Below are 7662 nucleotides of genomic sequence, written 5' to 3' on the forward strand. Positions count from 1 at the left end.
GCCTTCTCTCTCTCTCTATCCCTTTCTCCTTCTGCAGTTAGGATAGCTCTCCAAGCACCTAGGAAGGCTTGGAGGTACTTTTTGGGCCTGATGCTCTCAGGCTCTCCATCCAGCAGTTGAGTTGGAGGCCATGGACCTGGGCACACCTTCTGCCACATTGGGGACAGATTCCCTATCTGGAAGCATGTTAGACAGATAATGCAAAGGAGACACTGGAGGTTTGGACTCGGGTCTCTAACAGGTTCGCTCTTGATTAGGTCAGACAGGAAAGACAGCTTCAAAGGGGTTAATAATAAGCTTTATTCTAGTCTAGTTTTCTCTAACAGTATTGATGATAATGGAAGCACTATAAACTCCTACAGTATTTCCTAATCACCCTTCTTGCAGGGGCCGGCAAGAAGGGGGGGCAATTACCCTTACGTCTTGATGGGGCCAGTCGAGACATTCAACTCTACAGGGTTCCCCTAAATCCCCTCAAGCCTCAATGGGGGCCAGTTGAGGCAAACGCAGATTCCCCGCTCCTGATCCTTGGTGGGGCCTGATGAAGGTGCACAGCATCCCAGCTTGTGCATTTAACCATAAAGATTCCCCAACTCACTGACCACTGACCACCTGTTTTATAGGGTATCAGACAAAGAAGGCATAGTGCCAGCAATAACCTCACAAGTTTACATCACCTCATTCCTATATCTCACTGCACAGTCACAGTGGATGTTTACAGTTTCAGCACACATGTTTATATTATTTATCCTTATATAATACTGTGCAAGCATGGTGGAGATGTTTTGATCCATGAGCCTGGGAACTCACATCTAATACCTGGGAAACAGAGATTGATATGGCCATGGATCCTGGGAAACTGAGGTTGTTATGGCCATGGATCCCGGGAAACAAACTCTAAGAAATGACAGAAATCCGCTTTACACACACTAACATCTACCTTACCTACACTAAAATTCACCTTTCTTACAAAGCATATGTTCAATTCTCTCATATGCTAGGGAATTGGGAAAACCAGGTACTTTTTGGTTTCCTGAGGCTTATTTCCATCTATATCCCTTGGATCCTCCTTCATGGAAAGCCTCCCCAATCCCATACCTGTGCCTGCAGGATGACCCTTCTCTTCCAGCCTCATGGCCACCAGATTCTTGCACCTGGACTCAGCAGGACTTCCCTGAGATTTGCATCTAGGTTAGAACTGGAAAAAATCAGTCTCCAAGACCTTGAAAAGAAAGCTTTGTGCCTATCCTCAATATGATCTACAGGACCAAGAACAATTCTTATAATTCTTCTCCCTGTAGTCCAGGCTCTGACCAGGCTAAGACTACAGTGAAAAGTTAGAACAGCTAAAAACATCTTAGTAGATTCTGGAGGTTGTGTGATTGATCATTAAGGAGTTTTGAAATACCTCCTTACAAACCTGGTCATTCCCTTTCCTTGATTCAAGAATGTATCTCAGTGTAGGGATGGCAAACAGCCCTAGGTTTTTCTGTTAACCCCTCTCATCTCAGATCAGACTAGGAGAAGAGTTTCACTCTTTCTCTCTTACCTTCAAATTCATCCTCCCCCACCTGGTGAAAGGAAGGGGGGGAAGGGGCAGCAGCTCAGTGTGGGCTCCTACTGGTAATGGCCCTGGGCCCCTGGGCACCCTGTAGCCCACCCAAAAAGCCTGAAAGTATCACCCAGGTTCTTCGAATTCTGCTCACCCCCATTCCGCAGCAACTATGGAGAGAAAAGAAAATCATCTCATGAAGGCAGTACAGGGTAAAAAGCCAGCCAGCCTCCAAACTTGGTAAGCTTGCTCTTTTAAAGTTGCAGTTTTAACATGTTAATCAGGACCTGCTGATTCTCTCTCTAAAGGTGGAAATGTACTCAACTCAACCTGATTGGTGTGTTGCAAGTTTCAAATTGGTAAACTTTTGTGTCACTTATGTCAAGCAACCTTTCATAATTCGATTACAGCTAAAATGTATGTGTGTTTGTGTATGTGTGTGAAGGCACAGCCCACAGCAGCTCTAAGGGTAGATGGGGTGAATAGGAAGCCCCTTTATTTTGTAAACTTCCTGAAAAGCTTGTTTGGTTATGGAGTTCCTAAAGAATGAACTTGACTTGATGAGAATTTGCAAGTATTTAGAAATGATTTCTATTGACTGGCTTTTACACCAGGACAATTTTAAATTTGAGATGTAAATCCTGGAAATTTTTTCCATAAGTGATGGTGATCAGTGAAACTTGCTGTTAGAGGTAAAAGCTCATGTGACAATAACTGATTTTATTTTGAGTTGTCTGATGGATCATAAAAATCCATCAGTAATCAATAGTCAATAATCCACCATCTGAGAGATGTGCCACAAGCTACTCAGAGAGAATGTGATATAGATGGGAAGTCAGAATCTGGAAAGGCTGAGAGGACAATTTTAACCTCAGTCTAAAATGGGAGCCTCCTGACTCAGTTTCCCCATTGTGTTCCTTTGAAAAGGAATGTTACCTGTCTGGCTATTCCTGAGTCTGATTATGATTTCCAATGAGCATCATTGGAAAACTGAATTATCTGAATTCTAAGGATGTTTTTTTCTTGTCATACTTGGTATAAATCTTGTCCCTGCTTTATCCTTTTATAGCAAATTTCTATAATTAGAACAAATGGTCAGTGAAAGATATAAGCACATTCCAAGTGTGTAAGATCTTGCTGTTTTAACCTGAATGTGTAGTCATTCCATAACCCAAATTACTAAAATCAAATCATAAACATCTTCAGCTTGTTTTGGGAAAAGAGAATTTCAGTGCAGGGGTAACCTATTTGAGGTTGAGGGAGGTAACCTATTTGGCCTAGTCATTACTTAAGTGTCCTCCCAAGTCTTTTCTTATAATTGTAGTAAAAGTCAGTCTCTGGCAAATTCATTTGTATAACTATTGAAACCAAGGTGGGAGGAATTTCTATCTGCAAAAGTGTTATTACTTCTCAATAGCATCTGATTCTCCTGTAGGAATTGGAATCCTAGTGGAAGCTTAGGGAAGTAACAAGATCAGATAGTCCTGTCTTTCTTTGTTTTCCCCCATTCTGACATCATTTTTACTTCTAACTAGCTTGCCAGACTTGCTTGTCAGTTTCATGTCTTCCATTCAACAGGCCATTCACCTACAGGTGGTAGCAAACAGTGGGTGCCACTCCATGTTACCCCCAGCATCCCCTGGATGCAGCCTATGCTCAGTTCCAGTCAACCTCCTCTCTGGTATCCCCCTCGAGGCAGGGACAACTCTATGCCCCTGTAATGGCAAGCAAAGTGGGACTTTTTGTTGTGTTTTGATTTTGCAGCACTGAGGCAATCAAGTGCCTTTGATGAGTCTTGCCTTTGTTTGAATCAAGAGTCATTTACTGGAAACAATATATATAATGTGGTACTAGTCATGACTAAAGATGCTACAGTTGTTACAGCCCCTTCCCAGAAGGGATTAATTTCAGAAGCCAAGACCTTCGCCCCTTCCCCCAAAAGATTTTGCATCCCATTTGTTTGAGGAGGGAATGATAGGGATTTGTGGACACTTAACAGGAAAAGGAAAAGGAAAAGACCCAGTCTTTGAGACCTAGACCCCAAAGCCCCTGAAACCAGACCTCTGGTATTTGTCTGAGGTACCCAGCCCTTCCCAGTCAATAATTCTTTTAATTGCCCTTTCATTGTGCCCCTCATTATCTGCACCTGGCCCCACCCCAGGCTACTTGCCACTCCTAGATCCCATCCAGATATTCCCACAGTCTTTCTGTATAAGTGTCCATCTTGCCCCCATTAAATGGCGCAGATTCTTAAAATCTGGCAACCTTGTATTGGTATCACAATAAACCTTGTCTCTGACTGAAAGAAGGCTTGAGTGGTCAAATTCTTGCAAAGCAGACCCATGCCCTTTTACCCTTGCATTTCAGGGTTTCCAGCGTTCCTAGACAGCAAAGTTCCCATGTCATACGTATTTCATACAAACGTAGCAATATCTAGTAATAGTTGCTTGATTATGTAAGGCATTCATAATTATTTTGTTTTTCTGCATATTTAATTTTTATCTTAATAATTTTTGGGCCTGTGATGAGAGGAGTCCTTCAAAGCATGGGATCCCCTGAGGTAGGGAGTATCTGTGCTACAGGGCCATCGCAAGGGTCTTTGCTTGCCTAGGTTTACGGGTGATAATGATTAAACTGATGGGATGGGAATTAGGATGGCAGGAGGACTAGAGACTACAGAATTAGTTGAAAAAACTGGGTATTTGGATCCTACAGCAGAGAAGGCTGACACTCAGGTGGGGTGGGAAGATTAGTGATATAAGGGCACGATTTTCTACTTCACATATGTGAGGGCCCACCATGTGGGAAGAGGAATTAAACTTTTCTTGGTTCTAGACAACACAACCAAGAGCAATGAATCGCACTTACAGAGAGAAATTGTCCAGGGAGAAGATTCCTTTATCTGGAGCAATGGAATACTTGGAACATTCAGAGTTCAGGTAAACAGTCTTTTTATTAAGCCAAAGTGCAGGTAAGCACAGCTTCTCTCTGCCTTCTTCCATCAATGGATGCTTGGTGGCCCTCAGGGAAAGTCAGCTAGCAGGAAATTTCCTTTATGTCAGAGGAACCTCCAAGCTCAATATATTGGATGGTCCTTCTATATATACCCTTCACCCTTAAAGGTTCACCCCTAGCATTTCAGGTTAATCCACCTGGGAGAGAGAGGAAGACAAGCTGGTCTGCTTCATGGCATCCCAGCCCACAACAGAAGGAAAAGCTTCCTGATCGTCTAATTTATTCTAAAGCTTAAATATGTAGCCTCAGGAGCTAGTGGATTGTCCATTGTCGAAATTCTTCAAATAATGTCTGGATGGCCATTTTTCAGAAAGGCTGAAGAAAGGATTCCTATTCAGGTAGGGGTTGAATGAGATGACCTCTGAATTCTTTTCTGACTGGAGAATCTCACAGGTTGTGATAATTGATGAATGGTGAGAAATTCTGACACCATGGCTGCCCCAAGGGGGAGACCTTTTTTTTAGATATGAATCAAAGTTTCATTTAGTGGTAACTTGCTGATAAAACATATGCCAAGTGCTTTTATATACTTCTTGTGTTCTCCCACCTCCCTTCCCTCCCCTTCCAAGCTCCCCTCCCAATCAAGCTGTGTATCTGTAGCTGGAGAATTAGGGGCTGAATCAATCAATTAATATTTATTAGGTTCCTACTATGGGCTAGGCACTGTGCTAAGCACAGGGGATATAAAAAGAGGAAAAAGACAGTCGTTGCCCTCAAGGAGTTTACAATCCAATGGGCCTCATGGATAGTATTCTGGATTAGGGCTTCTGGAAACCAGGGTTACTGCTTTAGACCCACTGCTGCAAAGCTACCGGTTAGCTTCTTTGCGCCTCAGTTTCCCCATCTGTAGCCGAGAGGATAAATGATCCACTTAGATATAGTGATTATTCTCTGTTCCAGCCTAGACTTACAGAATTTTAGAATGGGAAAGGACCCTGGAAATCATTCAGTCTATTATTTTTTTGCTGCACAATTGGAGTGTGACCATTGTGTGAAGCTTTTAAAAAAGGTTTTATGCCGGTATCATTTACAAATCATTTATTACTAAACTGTCTTTGGTGTAAGATTAGGAGGCATGGAACACTCATGGATATACATTAACATTGAATATTGTCAGTGCTCTCGAGCTGAGAATTCTAGGCTTCCAGCTCACAATGTGCAAGAGATAAACGCCTATCCACATGCCATTGGTGAATACATTGCTGCTCTGTTCACATTTGAAGTGGTGTGGCAGACGAACAGAATTATACCATGTGACGATTACATGACAAAAGGTTTTAAGCCAATTTTTGGACTAAAAAAAACCTTAACCAAATGAACCAGGGTGCGATGATTATGTGGTGAAATACGGTAACTTCCTAATTTTGCAGAGGAAAACTGAATCCCAGAAAGGGGAAACACACGCTGAGTTTGTGATTCCCTAGGAGTAGGAAATAGAACCCAGGCCTCCTAACTCTCAGATAATAGCGACAGCTGCCTTTCTGGAAATTCCTTGCTTATAAGGAGTCTGACTTTTGTTAAGTCTGCTTCTCCAACTGACCATTTTTCTATGATTCACTGCACTCTTCTAGTCTTTGCATAGGCTGCTAGGGTTTTTGTTCTGCTGGAGACTCCATAGAAGCCTTCCCTGAGGGAATTTTGGTGCAATGTCTCCTTTAGGTCTGTGGACCTTCCTTGTGGAACAGCTTCCTTTTCTAGACTCCATGAGCAAGACATTCATACCTCACTGAGCCCTAGTTTCCTTCTATTTGTAATTGCCCATCTCACTGTGCTGTTCTGAGCAAAGGGCTTTGTAAATCTGGAAGAAAAGTGAGCTACTACTGCTGTCATTATGGTTGCTCCAATTCCACATTCCAAGAAAAGATGTATTGTAAAGGACCTTATATGCACACAGACACCAACACCCTCATTTTACATAGAAATCGCCCCCCCCCAACTAAGAGCTAGCTAAGACAGGTAGAATAACTTGTCCAAGGTCACACTAGGTCAAGGTTGAGCTAGTGAGTTTGTGGCGAAGCCAGAATTCAGGCAGTAAAAGTGTTGGGTCCAGTCTTCTTTCGGTTTGGCTCCTGAAAGGGAGAGAAAAGAACATTTATGTAAGGAAAAATCATGAAGTCAAACTGTGGGTGAATATAAGCTCAGATAAAATGTTAAGTAGAAACACCAGTCTGTTATAAGGACCAGGGAACTATCCTCAAATGAACGTCCTGAGAGGATCTCTCTGAAGGCAAAACATTGGGCTTAACAACTTTGAGAATTCTACAAAAGGCCAAGGCTAGAGTAGATTTTCTTCTTCTATTTTTAAGACTGCAAATTACATGAATATTCATATATGTTCAACTTTTATGTTTACGTACACATACGTATATCAGAAGAGACTGTATGTACATGGTTTCATTGGGAAATCTAGATCTTGTGAAAAATACACATACATCAAAACTTTGGGTCCCAACCTCTTGCTTTGTTTACTCATTATTTTATTCATTTATTCATGCTTTGTGCAGTCATAATTCAATAATAATGACTTATTTGTGAATAGCTTTACTATTAATTTATTAAATTTTTGTATATGTAGTACCTGTGAACACCTCCACATATAGATTCCATAAAGCTACCCTGGACTTGGGGAATTTTGTGAATCAGCATCCTCTCAAAACCACAGCATGAACTGTGTTATGTGCTTGCTCTACCAAGCTAAACAAATGGCAACTAGTTTAAAGAAAAAGACATTTATTCTGATAATATGCTGAAATAATTGATAAGAAAGGTCCCTCGTGCATACAGTGGCACACTCTCCCATTGGCTACCATGCTAACAGTGGAAGAGGGGACATACGGAAGGAATATACATGAGCAAGGAACAAGCTTGGAGGGGTACACGTGACCATGGAATACACATGGAGGTGCATATATGTAGGAAACACAATTGCCAGGAACATGTGAAATTGAGGCAACTCATCCTTTTTTTCATGTTGCAGCCCAGGATTGTTTTGTTATCTTCATATTCCCCTCTGTTGGTTTCAACAATGAATTCCTTTCTGCTGAGGACTAAGCACCTAGTGTTTTCTGCTGCAATTTGCTGATATTCAGCTGGGA

This window comes from Trichosurus vulpecula, chromosome 9, assembly GCF_011100635.1.
Source record: "Trichosurus vulpecula isolate mTriVul1 chromosome 9, mTriVul1.pri, whole genome shotgun sequence".
NCBI classification, from domain to species: domain Eukaryota; kingdom Metazoa; phylum Chordata; class Mammalia; order Diprotodontia; family Phalangeridae; genus Trichosurus; species Trichosurus vulpecula.